Source organism: Melanotaenia boesemani, chromosome 10 (assembly GCF_017639745.1).
Source record: "Melanotaenia boesemani isolate fMelBoe1 chromosome 10, fMelBoe1.pri, whole genome shotgun sequence".
NCBI lineage: Eukaryota > Metazoa > Chordata > Actinopteri > Atheriniformes > Melanotaeniidae > Melanotaenia > Melanotaenia boesemani.
Window position 1 is genome coordinate 5712462 of NC_055691.1, and position 22133 is coordinate 5734594.

At 37.6% G+C, this 22133-nt stretch overlaps 1 protein-coding gene across 5 annotated transcripts in view; it reads right to left on the minus strand.

Moving 5' to 3' along the window:
* The window catches only part of mical2b (microtubule associated monooxygenase, calponin and LIM domain containing 2b), a 65599-nt gene extending 47322 nt beyond the window's left edge, over positions 1-18277 (minus strand). For 4 of the 5 annotated variants that reach the window (XM_041997301.1, XM_041997300.1, XM_041997298.1 and 1 more), the window contains exon 1: positions 18059-18277. The gene's annotated coding sequence lies outside the window, so the exon portion shown is untranslated. Of the gene's footprint in view, positions 1-18034 lie in introns of all 5 variants that reach the window. The other variant, XM_041997299.1, reaches the window with a different exon arrangement.
* Between the last annotated feature and the right edge of the window lie 3856 nt (positions 18278-22133).

Consider the following 22133-nt stretch of genomic DNA (forward strand, 5'->3'; position numbering starts at 1 on the left):
CCAGATAAAAGTTTCCAACGCTTTGTTCCTTGCTTCTTAGATAACTGACTAAAAACCGTATTATGTCATGTAGGAGCCGACAACAATCTTTAATAATCAATTTGTGTGACTATTGGACTGTTTTGGGGGAAAAAAATAAAAATGCAAAACTCTGGGAATACTAGGAAATGATGAGAAGCAAGAAGAAAACAAGAAAACTTAAGATTTCTTTGGAAACATTCTGATGCCTGCTTGTATTTGGCTCTGATGGCCATTCTCAACATAATGCAACTACCAGTGATCAGTTGGGGTTGAGACAAAAATGCAGAAATATGTGCATTAAGAGGCACGGAGTTAAAAGGTTATGGGAAAGATCGCAACCTTGAAACTTGAACTATTTATATAGCCACATCTGGCAGGGTGAATTCTAGGGGTTTTGATAAACTGATTACTTTTTTCCACATTTGTGAGTAGGTCACCACATCCTCATTTAAATCTCAAACTGAAGGCAACTGAAGCAGAGACCAAGATCTCCCTTTAAGACATTTGTTTACACAGTCAGATTCTTCTTCTGTTGTTTTTATTCATATTTCATACTTGCAAATAACAACTAAGTCTCCTATAGGGGTTCAGAAACAGTCCCGACATACAAGCCCAACCACCCCTTTGAAGTAGCCTGCTGTCTATTTGGTTCATGAATGTCAGCTCATTCATGAAAACCCAACCAATGGGCAAATTTATGTCCAAGGAGTCACAAACTAAACAAGATTTTAAAAATTCTCACCATAAAAACATAAGAATTCTCACTGTGATGAGAAGGTCTCACTGTGATGGTGAATAGCAACACAAGTAGGCAAGGCAGGGCAAGTTTATTTGAAAGTTTAATCTCCACTGACAGTTTTTTCCACTTGTTTGCAGCATAACAGCTAAATGCTGCTTCTCCATGTTTAGTCTGGACTCTGGTCTGGACTAGTTGATCAGTTTTTGGAAAAAAGTAAATAACTACATATTTGTAGGCTCCAGCAGACCTTCTAGCATGAATAGAGAAAATGATGCAGATGGTGCAAAACGGGATGTCAGGTGTTTATACTAATGCTTTCTTAAGCACATCCCTACGCACAAGGCTCCCTCAATCCAGACCGTTTTTCATTTGTAGTTCCACGATGGTGAAATGAGCTACCAAATATTGTCAGGCTTATCACTAACTTCAAGACTTCCTCCCTCTCAGAAAACGCCTCCTCTCCAAAAGATCTAAACAACCATACAAACTTAACCTGAATATTTATATTTGCTCTACATTTAGTCTAACATTTTCGTTTAACAACTTTTATTCGGCAGAAAAATGCAGAAAAAAAGTGTACACCGTGATTTCTTATTTTATTAAAGCTTGAATGCTGTTTCTCAATTGTAAGTCACTTTAGATAAAAACATCTTCTAGAAGAATAAATGCAATCTTAGCATAATGCAACTACCAGTGATCACTTGGGGTCGAGACAAAAACGCAGAAATGTGTGCATTAAGAGGCTTGGAGCTCCCTGCGAGCTATAGATAGCTGCACCTCTGTCCCTCATGTAAGTCAATTAACACAAAGTATTTAATTATTGTAATATGCAATACAAGAACTTCTCAAAAGAAACAAGATGCCAACAGCTTTGAGGACATGTATTTATACACAACATGTTATGGATACCAGAGGTTAAAAATCAGGTGTCAGTGCACATGTGCACCAAGAACAAATGTAAACTTGAGCTGGAAGCATAATGAATTTAAGAAACACAGTTACTGCCAGCAAGTCATCATAATAACTAATAAAACAATAACTACTAATAACCATGAGACTCACTAATGCCCATTAACATCTGACTTCACAGCAGACACGGTTATGTCTCAACCCCAGCTTTGATTGGCAGATGTAAATACAGGACCCCGGCTGGAAGGCACTGCTTTTCCTCTCAGTCTGCTGCACTTTGGATTACAGGACACGTTTCTCCTCCTATTTATATACATTTCCATGTTTCCCAACCTACGTCTGGAATAAATACACAATTTTTTTGTTTAATTTACCAAACAGTGAATGAGAATATAAACAAGATCCATTTAAAAGCTGGTAGCTCAGTCTGTGTAGCTCCGAGTGGACGAGTCTGAAATAATATAAAATATAGGGCTGTCATTTTTAATCAGATTAATCACAGCTTACAATTTAATTAATCATGATTAATCCCCATTCGCAACTATGCCTAAATGTTGTCCGTTTTTACAATACTGTATCAACAAAAAGATCCACTGCATACAAATATTTACGGTAAACTGACCTTCCCTTCAGTAAACATCACATGTACATGTATATAGGGTCAGTAAATGCAGCATGTAATGTACATTGTAATGTTGTTCTGCATTATGTCTACCTACCATGTTCTAGATCAGTGGTTTCTAACAGGTCTCATTTGTGCCCCCTTTTTCCTAGCCAGTGATCCTGCCTGGCCCCCATTCAAAACTGTTTTAGACCCGCCCGTAAAGTATAAATCCTTTCTACCACCTGTCTTAACCTTGTGTCTTAATCTTCTTAACCTTACTAGAAAAAGTCATAGTTAAGGAACGATAGTGGGAGAAACTCTTAAAGACGACTGCACTGAAAATCCAACCACACTTACACCAAGTAGTGACGTGGTTCTGCAGCACATCTACTACAAAATGTGTTTCGTCTCGGATGGACTGAGGAGGATATGGTCATCCAACCTGAGAGACTGAATGTATAAGGGCAGAGGAGCTTAGAGTATACTACTAAGTAGGCCATTTAAAAATAATTGTTAGTGGTTTATAATCAAGAAATAAAAGAAAAAGGTACAAAAATAATACTAAAATATATTGTCGTCACTGGTCCTCACACTCAACCCCCTCACCCTATATTTATCCATACATATTGGTATCGGTATTGATATTGAAATTTCTAGATCGGGTATTGGTGACAATGAGTCTGATTCATAAGTGCAGATTTGTGTAGTGTAATTCTATGCTGTGGGCTGTGAGTGACGTCATGCGCTAACGATACGCCACATGGAGGCTCACATTTGTTTTCAAAGCGAAGGGATCAGCCATCAGGAACTTTTTCACACTACCTCAGCCAACACATTTAACGGCTACATGCAAAACCTGCGCAGTGAAAGTTACGAGAAGCTTGAGAAACCTGCAGATCACCGACACGGAGTGGTGTGTGTCTGAAAAAATTTGAAAATAAAAAAAAAAAGAGTGACAACTTTTCTTTTTTTTTTTTTGCCTAGCCAGTGAAGCTATTGTTTTACTCTGCAGCTTTTGTATTCCAAGATTCACAAAGCACCTACACCACAGAGCTGTCTTTGAGGTGAAAGACTTTTCCCCTCCAGAATCTCCTCAGCTTCACATGAACAAGGTGGTCCTAAAGCGTATTAGTCTGAGCCGTTAGCGCCTTTAGTGCTTGCCTGTCAGCAGCTGTAGCAGCTCTGGAAAGCTGTGGTGACTCGTAGCAGGTTGTGGCAGCTGCAGGAAGTGCTGGTGTATGTTGCTGCTGCTACGATTTGAGCGGCTGTCTGTCACTAGATGAGGATCAGCAGGTAAAGTATAAAGTCCGGTGTTACTTTTACACCCATCAAAAGTATAAATTCATCCCATTGCAGAAATATTTCATCAGAAACTCTGAAAGAACAGAAGTCTGAAACTAGCAAATCTACATCAGATAAGTTCACATTCCTTCATATGCGTTGGTGGGCGTGGTTTTCTATGCCTGCAAGGTGAGGACCCGACTATTTGCATCTGGAGGGAGGGAGCTGCGAGGGCTCGACATCACAAAAACAAAACCTGGTTTTGCCCAGTAGGGGGCGTTATGAGCCATTTTTGAACCACAAAATCCTGTTTTTTTAAAGAAATAAAAAGTACCAATTTCATGAACAGTTTAGGTGGTTTTCATCAAAATTAAGTAATACTTTGTTGTCTTCAGCTCAAAAATAAATAAATAAATAAAAAATTTGGGTGGACTATCCCTTAAAATCTACTCTAGAGAAACTGCGCCTGGTCTGACTGAACCATTTCATGGGGGCTTGGTTCTTGTTTTTTTTTTTACATGTTTGTCAAACTATTTGGGGTTTTTTTTTTTTCAGTTTCAGGACTTTATTATTTTACATTGAGTGTTACTCCTACTTGCACTGACGAAACCTCAAGAAGTTTTGTTATATTTTTATGTTTGACCAAGCTTGTGAAGCTTATTTAAGATAGTTTATATAAAGATAACTATACTGGTGCACAGCTGTTAAATAAGTAATTCAGTACATGTATATGTCTTTTTTATTATAAATTAGGAAAGACATTTTGGAGTCAAGTTGCCTGATGTCTGATGTTGCCTTGTACAAAAGAAAGAGCTCAAGTCTTTCCCACACAATAAGACAATTTGTTAGGTAGTTCAGCACTGTCGTTCTGTATTGGTATCGGCCGATACTAAATCTCAGATATCTGTATCAGTATCAGAAGAGAAAAAAAGTGGATTGGTGCATACAAATCCCATCTAGTCTAACTATATGAATATAATGTATAACATAAAGACTGTCTATGCTGAAGCAGATTATACAGCAGAACTATTTACCATTTAGAGAATTCAGTATCATGGCTGCTAGCTGGATAATTCCAGCTCATTTCTCTAAGTTAGAAACTTTTCTAAGAAAAAAAAAAAAAAATAAATAAATAAATAAATATATATATATATATATATATATACTAGTCAACAGGGCTCTTTATTTTTTTTGTTCTTATAAACACTGTTTTTCTCCACCACCTTGTGAATAGATAAACATCATCTCTTCCTGTTGTTGTGGTGTAGTTTACAAGTATGACCCTGGAAAAAGAATAACTACCAGATCTAATTAACATGCACACTGTTCAGCTGACACAGTGCCTTAGCAAGTGTAGCCTGTTTAAAAAGAGCTGTATATGCAGCTTTCCCAGGAAAGAAAGACAGTTGCTTTGTGTTTTTGGAAACCACAGATATGCATAATCTAATTGTTTCTCAGCCAAAAAGCCAAAAAGCCCACCAAACACTTTGGGTATAATTTTTGATCATCCAAATAACTAATTATGTCAGTTTTTTGCAGAAATTATGCATCAATTAACACCTCCTCATCAATTGAAGCCACTATCTGAGAGAACATTTAGTAATCAGTTACAAATGTAACACAGAGATGAAGCTTCAAGCCTCAAAAATGACGATGTATTTCCTCAACAGACCTCTGCAAGGCTGCAGAACAGTCGCTGTACAACACATTTCACTAAATATAGCTTCCTGCTGCATTACACTCATCGTTCAAGAGAAGCTGATATCGCACCATCCCCACCAACCTAAAACAGCAAGCCTGTCAGCTGTTGAAGTGAAAAACATAAGCCAACAATACCAAATCCATAAATTCTCCGCAGCCTGGAATTACAGAAAGTCGTTTGGAAAGCCAGAAGTCAGAAAGTCACATTGTTAAAGCTGAAGCCAAAGTTTTCTATTGTCTGACATCCTAATATCAGGGTTTAAGGTACAAACAACTGGAGCATAGAGGTGACAAATAGAGCAGGACAAATGTGCTCCTGGACCACAAACTAAGAGTCAACACCAGCAGAACAAGGTGTGACCTGTAAAACTTCTCACTTTTTCAAGACAATGGAGGGTTCACACAACCGACTCACATACTGTAATTCAGGGATATAGGGGTTGTTATTTTATTTTTTCCACAAATGAACCATAATCTGTTAAATCCACTTCATAAAAACAATTATTTCAATAGTTCGGGGAGGTGTCCAGCTTAAGTAGAAACCTTTCAAACAAGAAAATCTTCTTTGTTTATGTGAAATCTCTCCATTCCATATCCACACTTTGACTACAGAGTTTGTTTCAATAAGGGAACTGTAAATAATATTCTGATGATACATCCTTTATACTTTCACAGCTGTCACCATGTACATGCAGCAGAGTGATCTGTCACAAGTGTTGACCATAGACTAAATCGTTCTAATTTCAATCACGTTCAGGAAACAGTGCTGCCATTATATTTATAAGCTGTTTTCTTTTGTTATTTTCTTATGAAATCAGTAAAATTAGCTGGATATAATGTAATGTTAATTACTAGTAGCAAACACAATGAAATATGCAATTAAAAACAGCTTTATTGGGATTTAAGCAGTGCAGAGACTCATATCAAAGCCTTCTATTAGAGGATTTATTTCATAAGTTAATCATTTACAACACAGCAGAGCTTTAGTTGTGTAAAGTCAATGACTCGTAGATGAGTGTTTTTGAGTGCATGTCTGAAAGAAGGATCAAAGCTGAGTCAACAAGTTCCTGCCCAGACAGCCTGGACGCTGAGAGAGAGCGATAGAGAGAGAGAGAGCGAGAGAGAGAGAGAGAGAAGACTGAAAGAGAGGCTGCAGACAGAGTGAGAGACGGGAGTGTTGGGTTCAGAGAGCAGTGTTGCAGATTCTTTCCTTATGAAATTCGTGGAATTTAAATGTGACCACAGAGAAAGCAGTCTTTGGCCAGAAGGCGTGTTTAACCTGTAACACTGATTTATTCTCAAAATCAGGAAACGTAGACAGCTGGAATGTCAAAAAAGCTGCTGCTCAAACTGCAGCAGCGACTATAAAACCAAAATGATAACAAATTAGTCTAAATTAGAAACTCAATAATCACTAAAAATGACTAAATAAATAAATGTATGCATATTAAATTCATAAATTCATAATAAGCAGATTAGTGTGTAATGTAGTTACAAATAAAGAAAGATCCAACCATCGGGCAGAACTCCAGTTCGGTGACTAAACTGTCCAGAAATTATGCTTTCTGAGGAATTTCACAATGAAAGCAATTTTCCTCCTTTCTGCTATGAACCCTTCTCAACCTTCTGTCTTTCCACTCCATTCATTTGTTTAGATTACTGCTGTAACAACAGACAGATCCATCATTACAATAAAAAGCTCAGGGGTCCAACAAACACAGACATGTGACTTCATACAGATTTATGAGCCAAAAACAAAACAAACATGATATTTAATCAGAATAATTCAATGTCATCAACAACGCTTTGCAGAGGACACTGGAGATGTGGTGATATAAGCAGCTCCTTGGAAAGAAATCAACTTTAGAGACAGTACACGAGTTTCCAGCATGACAGATTGTTTTGTCACGTTAACATTTATCACATACTTCTCTTCTCAGATGACGGCTTCCACAAAACATCCACGACTCTTAAGATAGGGAAAAAGAAAAACCTCCAGACGTGTCCAAGCTAGTTTTTGTTTTCAGACCTCATAAGCACATCATTCATGTCATGCTGTAATTTCTGCTCACTGGTGACTCCATTCAGCACTTCTGTTTTCATTTCATTCTTCAAATGTTTCAGTCTTTCAACTTTTCAAACATCTTTTTTCCCCATCTTGTCTAAACATCACTTCTAAAGAAGAAAAGGAAAACTGGAAAACTAAGTAAATACTAGTTGCACCACTAAAAGCGTTTCTGGAGAGGGGTACTTATGGAGTATCTTTAAACCACATCAGACTGGCCCACATCTGAAAGTGACACACCCATAACTTGACTTACCGATAAGGGGCTCTAAGAGGGTCCATACTCCCATCATCTACATACTTGTTATTCCCTGGGCAGCAGAGCACAGTGAAGAAAGACTAAACTTTGTTGTTGTTTTCATGTAGGATCACAACTGATTTGAAATATAAATAAAAATGTTAATATTGCAGGAATGAAACATGTTAATTGTTCTGGTCCATTAAAGATGCAATGAATAGTTTTTGCTGTTAAGTAAAATAATTGCCTTGTCAATTACTATCATCATGCTATCATAATTTCAGCAACCTAACTTTAAAAAATTAAAAAAAATAATAAATACAAAATAAGAGTTTTTTTTTTACTCCAAATGAAATTTTATTTTAAATCTAAATGACAATGTTCAAGATTACTGTCACAAGAATAATAAAGACACATATACATGAGAAATATGGTCATAGTTGTCACAAATGCTGACATTTTAACTAAGATTAAGTTTACATTCAGCACACATTATTAGCACTGTCTTGCAAAAATGTTGAACAGCAAGGATTTTAGATAGCTGTTCATGTGCTCATGCAAACAGTATTGGGACTGAATAGTAATAGCATGCAGCAGAGCATCAACTAGTAATAAAAACTCCTTTAGATACCTTTTCTATTCAAACAATGTGCTTTTTGAAAAGCAGAGGGAAACTTGGCTTACACTTGAATGTGTGCATAATACAAACTAAAAATGTAGGAAAAATATTTTATGATGATTTTATTGGCACTGAAAGCCATTAAATTTTCCGATTTACTTTGTTTAATTTAAGGATGTTTGAATGACTTCTTGTCTTGCATTATGACAAGAATCAGGGAGTCAGATCTTAGTGATGCTGAAGAGAATTCATTGCATGTCGTACTTATAGATGACATTTAGATAATTCATTTTAACACACAGATAAAATACATTTAATTACTTCATTCCAAATAAAACAAAAACAAACAAAAAGTTTTTTTTTTTATTATTGCATTGGTCCCATTAAATGATAACTTAAGTTTGATCAATTTGCAATATTCTGAATCAGTCTTAACACTTGTCAAAAAGAAATTAGTATACTACTATTCTTAGTGTGTTTTCTTTTGTTTATTTGTTTGTGAGCCATGAGTGGAGATGAAATTCCCTCTTCAAAGGTCAATCTAATTTTTAAAACACTTTCTCTAGATTGCATCAAGGACACACCAAAAACATAGGCTCTATTGGAAAACTGCACATTTGCTCTGCATAACTGAAGATTAAAGTGCCACAAGCTCAAATAATCGCAATGAAAACAATAATGAGCACGCAGGCGGTGTAAATGAGGCCATAAAGAAACAGCTGAGTTTTACGACAAAACTTCAAGTCGATCATATCATGTTTCTCATTGGTGTGTCTGAACACAGAAAACTGCAACAACAAAGGCTCCATGAAGAATCAAGACGGCTCATATAGTGTTTTAAGTTCTTTCTCACATCTCCCAGCTGTGGTATACAACTGATAACCAAACAGACCCCCAAAAACCACCTAAAAATACTCATATTCTGTTATATGTTCTGGTTTGTGACTGATTGGTCTGTACAGTATGGTGACTATCTTGAAGATATGACAGATGAATACAAGAAAGACAGTTTAACATCCTCAGGTACATTTCTTTATTTCCTGTTTATGAATGTACAAGATATTGAAGCATTGTTTTGCTTGCTTAGATGGCATTTTATGATTTGTCATAATTATTTTAGACCTAAGGCATCCTTTATTAAAAAAAAAAAAAAAGTATATCTGCAACCCCTATTTAAATACTTTTGACGTCATAGTAAAGAACAGTGACTAAATATTGGAATATTTGTTGGTGATATAGAATAAGTAAAGATGGTACATAGCATAAGTGAGAAAAGTTTCAGGCTTGCCTAAGAAAAAAAAATTCTGGATGAATATGAAGATCCGTTTGGAACGATGCAGTTGCAGCTCTAAAATCTATCAAATCAGTACAATATGTGACCATCATTTCTGCAAAGACCAACTCTGATAACGTGAAACTTCACAAAGCAGATGAATCAGATGTAACTGCAGACATCTTTCTGCTAATCAGACTGGAGATTATCTGCTTGTTTCTCAGTAGTTGGTGACATCAAGGAAGCAGGAAGAGAAGAAATATTTGCATTTAGTCGGATTCATCAGATGTGGGTGGAGAGTACCAGAAAACTCAAAATAACCAGAATTCAAATGCATGGAAATCCCTCCAGATTCACACACAGATATGAAATATATGGTCATGGTAAAAATCTGCAAATTGCATACATTTAGCAGTGTCTCTGTAATGGTTATAAAATGGTTTATGTTAAGACACAAAGCAAATGGATATAATATTGTAATACTATTTGGTAAAAGTTCCTTTGCTTCAAACCATAATAGTGCCTAAAAGGCATGGTAAAATATATTTTATCATGCACAACTATTCAAGCATCCAAAGCAAGATGCAGGTCATGTAAACCAGTGGCTCTTAACCCCAACCGGGGGTTCCTCAAAGAGCACAGGGGGTCCCCAATGCTTTGAACATTCAGAGCCATTGTGATTAATGTCCAAACACTGTCCCGATTTTAAAGGTAAGGCTACATGTTAATTTAATCTTGGCTTTATGGAAGGACAGGACTCAGCCAGAATACAGTATTTATGGTGAGAATCTCACTTTTGAAAGCATAAAACCAAGCATGGATTCAGCCCTGAGTGGGCAGGGGGTCCTTGGCTTTTTAGTGCTTACATGAAGGGGGTCCCCAAGGAAAACAGGTTGGGAACCACTGATGTAAACAACCCTCTTCATGGCCGGTGGCAACAGCTAAAGCTCACAAAGGCTAACAAGTTCTGGTGTGACAATGCCACAAAACAACAAAACTTTTTGTCTAAGAAAAAATCCAAACTCAAACCCAACCACTGATGCATCAATATCATTACTCGTATGCACCATGAATTGAACATGGAGTGAAGAGCAATGACTCCAAAAACCACGACTGAGATTAAACATTGAAATTTCCCTCAAATATAAAGAGAGGGAAATAATGTTTGCATTCAAGAGCCAATCAACTCCGTTTTTTGTCTGACTTTGATCTTTGGTTATTCTAACGTGAAGGAATGTCCAAACATTAAAAGCTACAAAATTCTTTGCAAATTTAATTGTGCAAGCAGTAAAAACTAATAAATCAAACATTAAGCTTTGGCCTTTATTTGGAAATTTCTTTTCCTTTAGCTGAGAGGAACTTGATTCAGCTGCATACCGGAGGATGATGAACAGAGAATTTTGCTTTTAATGATTTTCAGTGTATCAATGAGGGACAATGCTGGTTTTTTCTTTTTTAAATTAGCTGAGAGCTGAGCAGCTGCATTCCCTCCTGGCCATCTGCTGAGAGATTTGATTCCATTTTACACCTCATCTGGTCTGACCTGATCAGATTTCACATCCCAATCTCCTGTAAAGCTAATAATTGTGGATAGAGCTGCTGAAATACTAACACTCATTTAATCTCAATAATTATTCTTTAAAATGAAATCACAATTTTTTGCAAACTATTTTTTTTAAATCTGTGCACCAACAATCAAAGAAAAAAGAATAAATTTACTTTTTAATGTACTTAACTAGTAATATGAAAACTAACCAGGCAAATCACACTCAGATAGTAAAATAATTAGCAAAATTTTTTTAAAATCTGGATTTATCATTATTATTCTTAATTACTATCATCATTATTATTATTATGTTTAGTATTAATAATATTGAGTTGGTACAGCGGAATTTGATGTAAATGGTGAAGATGTGTTGGAGGGGTGTCGGTGTACAGATGGGTTCAGGTTAAGGGGGAGAAAAAGTGTATGTTGTGTTGTTGTACAGTGGTAAAAATAAAATGTTAATCATAAAATAAATGTCATGCAATTGCAGTTTCCCTCTGGGATTAAAGTATTTCTTATTTCATTCATTTAATTTCATCCATCCATCCATTTTCTGCCGCTTATCCGGAGTCGGGTTGCGGGGGCAGCTGCCTAAGCAGGGAAACCCAGACTTCCCTCTCCCCGGCCACATTCACCAGCTCATCCGGAGGGATCCCGAGGCGTTCCCAAGCCAGCCGAGAGATGTAGTCCGTCCAGCGCGTCCTAGGTCTTCCCCAGGGCCTCTTTCTGGTGGGACGTGCCCGGAACACCTCACTAGGGAGGCGTCCAGGAGGCATCCTAACCAGATGCCCAAGCCACCTCATCTGGCTCCTCTTGATGTGGAGGAGCAGCAGCTCTACTCTGAGCCCCTCCCGGATCACCGAGCTTCTCACCCTATCTCTAAGGGAGAGTCCGGCCACCCTCATTTTGGCCGCTTGTACTCGCAATCTTTTTCTTTCGGTGGCTACCCACAGCTCATAGCCATAGGTGAGGGTAGGAACGTAGATCGACCGGTAAATCGAGAGCTTTGCCTTCTGGCTCAGCTCCTTCTTCACCACGACAGACCGATGCAGAGTCCGCATCACTGCAGATGCCGCACCAATCCGCCTGTCGATCTCCCGCTCCATCCTTCCCTCACTTGTGATCAAGACCCCGAGATACGTGAACTCCTCCACTTGGGGCAGGACCCTATTGCAGACCCGGAGAAAGCATTAATTTAATTCCTTCTCTCTAAAACGAGCATAGCAGCACAGCTTAGGTTTTGCATCGTTGAGTCTGAACAATCTGAAACGATGTCTTTAAAACAAACAATAAAAAATTGATATTTGGTAATAATGTGCAGCACCACCTTTAGTGTAAACAAAGCACAGCATATCATAAACACCTCACACCAACTGTCAAGCAAAGTGGTGGATTTGGACTTGTTCTGAAGCCACAGCACCTGAACGCCTTGCAGTAATTTAGTGAACCATCAACTCCTAAATGAAATTATGAAATTAAGAGAGCTCTGTATAAACTAGTGCAGCAAATCTCAATGAACTGAAGTAAAGTTGCAAAGAAGACTGGACTAATATTCTTATAAAATGTGAGAAAATGTCAATATCATACAAAGAAAATTTGGAAATGGCTTATTTTCCTCCTTTGTCCAACTTCATCTCCTCCCACCTTAATCTGTGAAGTAACAAATCCAAAGTCCAAACCAGAATTCCCCTGAAAATGTGATGTTTTGTTGAATCAACTCGCTCTCTGCCTCTCTTACAGATTACTGCTGCCTGCCTGGAACACCATATGTTTGGCCGTGGTGAGAGAGGTTTTAATTGGTTCATGTGAGCCTTGAAATCAAACCCCTAATCCTCACAGCACTAACACTGCACACTGTAAAGGTTTGGGGATGGATTACACCTACAACTTGCCAGCAGTTGTAACATTAAATGCCACAGTGTGTACATGTTGAATGACAACTGGATGACAAATGTACAGTAAATTTGAGGAGGTCGTCAATGTAGCAAGAAACAACTTCAGCAGAGTCAGTGAATATCGTAACATCTTGCAACTTCTACCACTGATGGTTGTGCCACAGCTCCGTAATACAAAAGACTGTCTAGACTTTGTTGGTTTAGATTAAATTTAAGACCCTAACTTATGGAACAGGATTTGGACCCATGTGTCTTACAGAGGCATAGGATTTTGTGGATTAGAACCCTGTGGTGCTGGTGAGCAGCATGTCAACCAAGCCAAATTTGCCACAAGGTAATGTTTTCAGACAGCAACCCAAACATCTCCACCTCTGAGCTTTTGAACATGTAGAAAATTTACTTAATTTTTAGGTTATAACAATGTGGTTTTCAAAACTGAAATCAATATCTGTTCTAAAACTTAATTAGACACAAGTTTCCTACACCTTCCAGTTATCCAATCCAATGAAAACCAACAATACTAACTTTTTATGTTGTAATTTTGCACCATTTTAAATTACATAGTCTTTTTTTTTTTTTTTTTTTTTTTAAATGCTCCCAGTTAGTAACGTTCAAAACTGAGTAAAATTACCTGGAAGTATTCAAGTGGTAGCCATGATAAGAGCTTGTCAAGCTCTCCAAACACTAAGGAAAGGAGCTTAATGCCTGCGTCTCTATATGAAATACTGGCCTACACTTAAGGTAAGGAAATTAGATAATTCCATCCCACAATTCTTTGCAGCTGCAACTTTTAAATCAATGAATTATCATTGATTTATAAAACTGAAATGCATAATTTATTAGTGTACCATATTCTTGTTTTTTATATCTGTCCAGCACTTCAGGCTAACTTCAATTGTGCTTGTTGTAAAGAAGCTTTATAAGTAAAATGTGACAGATTGACTAATTTCATACAGTCACAACAACTGGGATCTTTGAACATGAGTACAGAGCAGTCAGTGACAACTATCAAGGCTTTTTATTTACTTTTGAAGGCTAACCTTGATCATTTTGCCATATCTTATGAAATATCCTCTGTGAAGCTAAATGAAAAGAGCAAATTAGACTAATTACTTCAAGTGCTTCATTTCTGGATATTATTTAAACAGCTGTAGTTTCATCACTCTACATCATAGCAGTCAGATTTCTAATGAACTTTGTGTCTTTTTCTCATTAATTTGTCCCACTACCACCCTTCTTTAACTTCATGATGTTTTACAATAAAAGGAATAATGCTTAGCAAAAACAACTACAGGGAGGCTACGTTTTCTTTTTTTTACTATACAACTACAGCTAAAGCTTCAGTCACTGTAGAATTACAACCACAAAAGTTGGTTCCCAACCTTTCATAAATCTTCTGACTCACTGAAACTCAACTTGGCCTTTCTCATCTGACAGCAGCCTATCTGGTCTGCCAGTGACAGTGACGCTCAGCTCCCTGGTGTATTTTTGTCTTGCTGCCCCCCCTCTCTTAGGTGATATATGCAGTGACACCCCCTTATAAGTCATTCCAGGAAGTGATAGCTTGTGCAACGGCTTTTTTTCTTCTCCCCACGGACATAGTACTGATAAGTAGGAAACGCCAACATGAAAATGGTCTGAGATTAACATCTCAAGCATCGGCTGCGGAGCAGTAGGAAATGAAGATGAAAGCTCACAAAAATTCCATATAGGCGGCTGCAGGAAGATTCAGCCATGTTATGACTTTCAAACAAAAATAAGTCCACAGAGACCACATACCTGACAAAGAGTGGCACCACTCAAACAGCAGCAAGAGAGAGAAAGCTGGTGCGCACAAAGACAATATTAACCATAAGTATCAGGATTTGCCTTAAATTAAGGTATAGAACAAGCTTGTGATTTCTGAGGCTTCTTCAGCTCAGCTGGAAGTCATTCTTACCCACACAACAGAAACCCTGTACAGTGACGCCTTCTGAAGATGAGTTACTCAAAATTTCTTTTTAATACAACACAATATACATAAATACCAGCCACTTTATTAGGTACAGTTGTTTAGTTGCTTGTTAACACAAATAGCTAATCAGCCAATCAACTCAATGCAGTGTTTCCCACAGACCAGGTAGCAATTTGTGGTGTTTCCCTGGTGCCAGTGAGGGAATTAAGTATTGTGGTGGTCATTAGAGTGTATGCAGTGTAGAGCAGGTGGCATTCAAACACACTCTTTCTGATATGTCATATTAAATATACACTTGTATGCTTATCTGTTGTTCTTAAGTCACCTGCTAAGACAATTTAAAGCTACAAGAAGTATTTGAAATTATTCAGCTCAATCTTAACCCTTTAATGTAAGTTCTTTAAGAGAAAATAGAACTAAAGCCCCATTTCCACCGGGGTGTATGGGTCAAGGCGAGATGGGATGTATTTTTGTGTTTCCACAGGCTTGTTTGTTAGAGAAGAGTTTTGACAATAACAATACTTTAGGGTAAATGTGTCGGTATTAACCATGAACCACTAGTTTCTAATTTATCTGCTGAACAATAAACGCAACAAGAGAGACGGTGCTAGCAACAGAAAGGCCGATCAGCTGATTACGGGCAGCCAGTCATGGAACAACAGGAGCCAGAATGCAGACACAGAGGACCACAGAGCAGCCACGTTTATGAAAAACTCAGAAACATTTTTAAACCATCTCCATGTCTCTCCATCATAACAGAGAAATGATGGACGTACTGGGCTTGTCATGCCGTGCATGCGTTAAAAATGTTATCTAATAAAATTAGTTAGCGCCATTATTGCATTATTTTTGACAACCTAATTTTTTTATGTCAAAATCGTGTTCTGGGTGGCGGATTCTGTGGCGCTGCGCCACACATTGGTCTACGTGAGGGAAACCCTGCAATGCATTTAGTCATGTAGACATGATCAAAGCTCTGGTCTGCTTCCACAGATAATACAATTCATTTGGACTGCGGATCCAAGAAGAAAACTCTGATCTACTTCTTGGTTCACTGAACCCTGGTGCGGTTCACTTACAGTGTGAAAACAAACAGACCATCGAATGAACCAAAGAGAGGAAATGATATAGGATGTAGAACTTGTTGGGATGGCTCGCTGCTCCTCCTGCTGCTCCAGATTCAAGTAAAAACCATGTTAGATTTTAAACACAAAGATAAAAACAGAAACCCCAAGACTGTGTAAATTTATTTTTTCTCCATTCTGTACTTGTGTTTTTGGTCCTGGCCAATCAATTACAGTATTTTCGTCTTTATTCTTGGTCAATGGCCGTTTTGGGTAATATTGCCCCTAGCGAGCAGTTGTTTTAATTGTGTGAAGTTGTCACTCGGTACACCCAAATGAATCAAGTCTCCCAGACTGTCCTGGTGTGAATCTGCCCTAAGACACTTTAAACATAGCATAGTTGTTGGTGCCAGATGGGCTGGTCAGAGTGTTTTGCTGATCTACTGGGATTTTCACACAGAAACATCCCTAGGGTTTGCAAAGAATGGTCTGAAAAAGAGAAAATAAAGTTGAATCAGAATGTCTTGGTGATGTCAGAGGTCAGATGAGAATGGGCGGAATAGTTGGAGATGATAGAAAGGCAACAAGAACTTAAATAACCAATGATTCCAACTAAGGTATACAGAATAGCATCAACACACAACACATCCAACCTCGAAAAAACGTCTGGTCTGATGAGTCTCCATTTCAGCTCCAACATTCAGATGGTAACATCATTAAAAATATGGATCTATTCTGCCCTGGATCAGCAGTTCAGGCTGCTGGTGGTGTAATGGTGTGGAGGATAGTTTCTTGGCACACTTTAGGCCCCTTAGTACCAATATGGCATTTTTTAACACCACAGTTTACCTGAGCATTGTTGCTAACCATGTCCATCCCTTTATGACCACAATGTACCATCTCCTGATGGCTACTTTCAGCAGGATAATGCACCATTTCACAAAGCTCAAACCATCTCCAAATTTTCAAGTTTCAAGTTTCTTGAACGTGACAATGAGTTCACTGGTCTCCAATAGCGTCCACAGTCACCAGATCCCAGTCCAATAGAGCATCTTTGGGATGTGGTGGAACGGGAGATTCTCATGGATGTGCAGCCGACAAATTTCCAGCAACTGTGTGACCAGTAATGATGAAAAACAGCAGAAAGTTGGTAATGCACTTTTTTCCTGTCCTAGTCTGTTTAAAACCAGAATTTAGAGAAGATTTAACCAGTTCTTGGACCTCTGACCATTTAGCCCTTCATCCTAACCATGCTATTAATGACCAACACTCTCAGTGACCAGCTGTAAGCTACTTGAAGCATTTTCTCTTCTTAATGATCATTTACCTCACATCCATAATCTCAGTAAATAAACAGAGAGATTAAAAAAAATTTCAACAGCAAACACCCTCTGGGAAGCTTGGCATAGTTATGTAAAAAAAAGCATGAAAACTCATTAGGTTTGGATGGATTTCTATTTCTAATTAACACTAATCTATTATTTTACTAAAGTGCAAATTGAGGAAGACGTTTATCGCTCTGCAGAAACATTAGTCCATAACAACAGGGAGTTATAAGATGAGCCCTCTGCCTTCTCCGCCTGACTAAATTTCAGGTCTCGAAGGACATTGAGCCACCTGTTACACACAGAATCAGCTGCAGAGTGGAATAAATAAACACCGCATCAGTCTACGAAAGTTCAGATAGCCTGCAGGAAAATGCAGTGGTGCACAGACATGTCCTGCACCAGGTCTACTCTGAGACCTCCTTGCTGGCTTGGAGGATCATTTTCAAGGAGAAAAGCTAAATCAATTTGTTAGTGGTATGAACTGATATTGCCCTACCCCTCTGCTATCTACAATATAAAGAAAAAGCATAACAATTAAAGAAAATAGTTTCTAGTTCAAAGCGTTTAAGACAAGTCATTCATCAGCCACATCAGATGCAAGAGATAAATTATATGTCTTGAGTTCATCTTGCATAGTGTTTTCGGCATTTATTTGTTTGCCTAATTACTCCACCTGACGCGCCTCAACGTCATTTAAGTCAGAATATCTCCGTCCACGACCACTATTCTAAATTAAATATACTGCGAATAAAGAAAGTGCAGACTGTTTCAGATATGAGACATTTCAGTTAAATTACCGATATGCGCTCAGTCTTACTCACACTCAAAGTGCGTCTCACACCGGGGAGTCCATTAGAACAAAGAGCCGGAGAAAACGACCGCAGGCTCGCGACAGTCTTCCGGTATTTTTCCTCACAGTCTGTCTTCAGAAGAAACCGCAAACTATCCTCAAGAAACGGGTCAGAGGTTCCCTTTCAGCGACCTGTTGCTCTCATGACCGCAGCTGAGTGTCTGACAAGTGCGCCGAACTCCGAGCTGAAGTCTTGCGTCAAGTTGACTGTAGCGCGCGAGAGACTCAGCTTCCGGTTAGTTGTTTCTAAAGTGATGACTTGTCAATTCAAAGATTAAAATACTGAGCTAGATGCAAGTCTGCGCGTCTCTTTATATTCAACAGCAACAAAAACAACCCTGAAGTAAACAGTACTGGAGGACAACTTAGGCTTTGTAAGATTAATTATTTGAAATAAATTAATAAAATATTGTCTTGATTTGAAAAAGTTACATATTTAACTTTATAATAATAATAATAATAATACGAATAATAATAATAAGAAGAAGAAGAAGAAGAAGAAGAAGAAAGGAAGAAGTAGAAGAAGAATAAATAGATGATATACATATTACTTCTTTGTATCTAATTATTTGTATTAACGCATTTACGTTTATTTTGTTTTGATTTATTATTATATTTCCAGTATTTATTTTGTTTAAGAATTGTAAATAAAAGCATGAACTTCACACTTCAAGTGTATTGGAGTGGATTCTGGGCACAAGGTGGTCATTCCTGTTAGTAGCTATCACCCTCCAGAAACACACTCGACTGGGAGCCACTGATCAGGTCTGATGTTTCGGAGTTTTATTGCTAAATTAAACAATCTTCCTTTTTGGTGTGTTTTATTTATTCAGCTTTGCACATCTGAATTTTAAAAAGGCTGGTCTTTGCGGCGCCTCCCCAGAAATAAAATGGGAAACGGCAATTTTCTCTGGCAGCTTTTATTCACAGTTAAAAAAGAAAAAGAAAAAAGAAAAAAAAGCATTATCTAGAACTTTTCAGTTTATAAAATAAACAACTTAATAACAACTTAATATCAGTCTGCTTAAATGACCAAAAAGGGGTTCACTCATATACTGATAAATAATAATAATAATAAAATTAAATAATAAAATTAAAAAAGTAGGTTGCATACACACACACACACACACACACACACACATATATATATATATAAGCACTTTGCAAACACATTTGTTTTGTTTTATTTTTAACCATTAGATGTTTGATCGTGCTCTGCCCTCTGGTGGTGGATAATTGAAAACATCCCGAAGGCTAGCAGGAATAAATTACAGTAGTGTGGGATACAACTGATAATATTTAGATTTATGCTGACTTATGTAACAGTTATTCCATTTGGGATTTTCACCCCTGAGTCTTCACAACCACATTCACTGTCTGTCAGCTGGTTTTACTAGACATAATTGTTTGGGGGGATTAATAGAATTCAAGGTAAAGAATAATGTCTACTTGCATGATAGAGTCAGTGCTCTTTGCTTTATATTTCAGAACCTGGGTTTTATCAACTGCTGCCATAAAAAAAGCTCCTGGATTGTACCTCGGCTGGAACCTTTATGCGTGGAGTTTCCCTGTTCTCCCCCTGAATGTGTGAGTTCTGACTGGGCCCTTCACACAGTACAGAAACATGTATGTTAATTGGTGGAGATTAATACTACTTATTGTATTGTATTAAGCTCAAGAATTGAAGGAACTTTATAGTCAAATCAGTACACATTTATATTTAAGCTAGCATAAAATTTACTACCCAGTGACCCAGATTAAACATAAATAGAAAAAAATAGAAAAAAGACCTATGCTTTTTGGCCACTGTGTGAGTAATTTGATTACCATTTCAGTTCCTTTTCTCCCATTCCTAAAAAAGTGCACATTTTAGTTTCATTCGGGTCAAATCAAATCAAACTTTATTTATAAAGTACTTTTCATGGTGGGGCAACACAAAGTGCTTTACGTGAAAAAATCAATTTATGCATATTAAAACAAAATGACAGTTAAAGTCTTTCATACAGTTGTACGCACAAACATGCATATATATATACACACACACAAAACAACCCCCAGCTTGGTGCTTGAAATCCTCACTGAATCTGCTCTGATCTGAAACTAAGTGAAAACATACAGTTGCTTCAGTATATGCAGCCATTTTTCATGGCTTGCTTTAGTGTTTCTCAATCCTGGTCCTCGGGGACCACTGCCCTGCATGTTTTAGAGGTGTCCATCTTCAACACACCTGACTCAAATGAATGGCTTGTTACCAGGCTTGCAAAGAACTTGACAAGCAGTTCAATTAATCTGAATCAGGTGTACTGGAGTTGACAGAACTAAAACATGAAGGGCAGTGGTCCCCAAGGACCTGCAGGTATGGACAGTGGAGGGACTTTTTTACATAACTATCTTTTCTACATCATGAAAAAGGCGTCTTTACACCTTTTACTTTTCAGCCAAATCACAATGCTGATTAGATTGTAAGCAAAGCCTTCTTTTCAACATCTTTTCAACTGACTTATGCTGGGTGGGTAACATACAAATAATGAGCTAAAGAGGTGACAACATTGACCAAATGATCCTCTCCACTATCAACCTGCAGCTCTTGGACAAATCAGGATAAATAAAGTTTTTCTTCCTTTCTGTCCTTAATGTCTGACCAAACAGCTGCTAAAACTCTGATTTGAGGTTTGTTTCTTCATTAATCAGTTGTAATTTATAGATATCTTTATACAAACTTATATTCAACAAATAAGAAGTATAAAGTGGACAGAAACATCAAACACTATAATGGATCTTTTTCTCTGCTGGTGTGAAGTAAAATCTGCTTTACAGACTTGTTCCAGCCCAAATGTGAAAACAATTCATTAACACGTTCAGATTTTTCAGCCACAGCAGAAAGTTTTTATCAGACAGATTTAAATCCATTAAAATCACACAAACTGATGAAAATCCATTGTTCAGGGTTTTCTTTTCTGATGATTCTTATAGAATGAGCACAAAAGCTTTAACAAGTTTTATTTTATCAGGAGAGTTTTTTTGAGCTTCAAGTCCAGTGAAAAAGCCACCCCAATGTGAAGGAGCACTCCCAGTCGGAGGAAAGATGAGGTGGCGTCTGTGCCGAGTGTGGAGGTGGAGGAATTGAAGCAGGAATAGGCAAGGCAAGGTACGGCAGTTTATTTGTATAGCACATTTCATGTACAGGACAATTGAAAGTGCTTTACATAAAACAAAGGCATTACAGATATTTAGAAATAGTAAAAAGGCATCAACACATAATCACAATAAAATAATAAATTACATTAAAATGATTAAAAGCAAGATAAGTTAAAAAGTTTCCGTGCAGATTTCATGCATAAGCGCCTGAGAAAAGAAATGTTTTTAACCTGGATTTAAAAATGTCTACATTTGGTGAAAGTTTAATTTCCACTGGCAGTTTGTTCCACTTGTTTGCAGCATAACAGCAAAATGCTGCTTCTCCATGTTTAGTCTGGACTCTGGTCTGGACTAGTGGACCAGATTCTTTGAATCTAAGAGCTCTGCTAGGTTTATATTCTCTGAACATATCACAGGTGTATTCTGGGCCTAAACCATTCTGAGATTTGTAAACAATCAGAAGGGTTTTAAAATCTATTCTGTAACTGACTGGAAACCAGTGTAAAGATTTCAAAACTGGTGTGATGTGTTTAGATCTCTTAGTCCTGGTTAAAATTCTAGCAGCAGCGTTTTGGATGAGTTGCAGATGTTTAAAGCTCTTTTTAGGAAGTCCTGTTAAAAGACCATTACAGTAATCCAGCCTACTGGAGATGAATGCATGGATGAGTTTCTCTTGGTCTTTCTGGGGGACTAAACTTTTAATTCTCTTAATTTTTCTGAGCTGGTAAAAAGCTGTCTTAGTGACAGCTTTGATGTGGCTGCTGAAAGTCAGGTCTGAGTCTATCCTATCTATAACACTCCAAGGTTACGAACTTGGTCGGTGATTTTAAGAGCCCGAGTCTCCAGGTGTTTGCCAATGCTGACCCTCTTCTCTTTACTACCAAACAGAATAATCTCAGTTTTGTCTG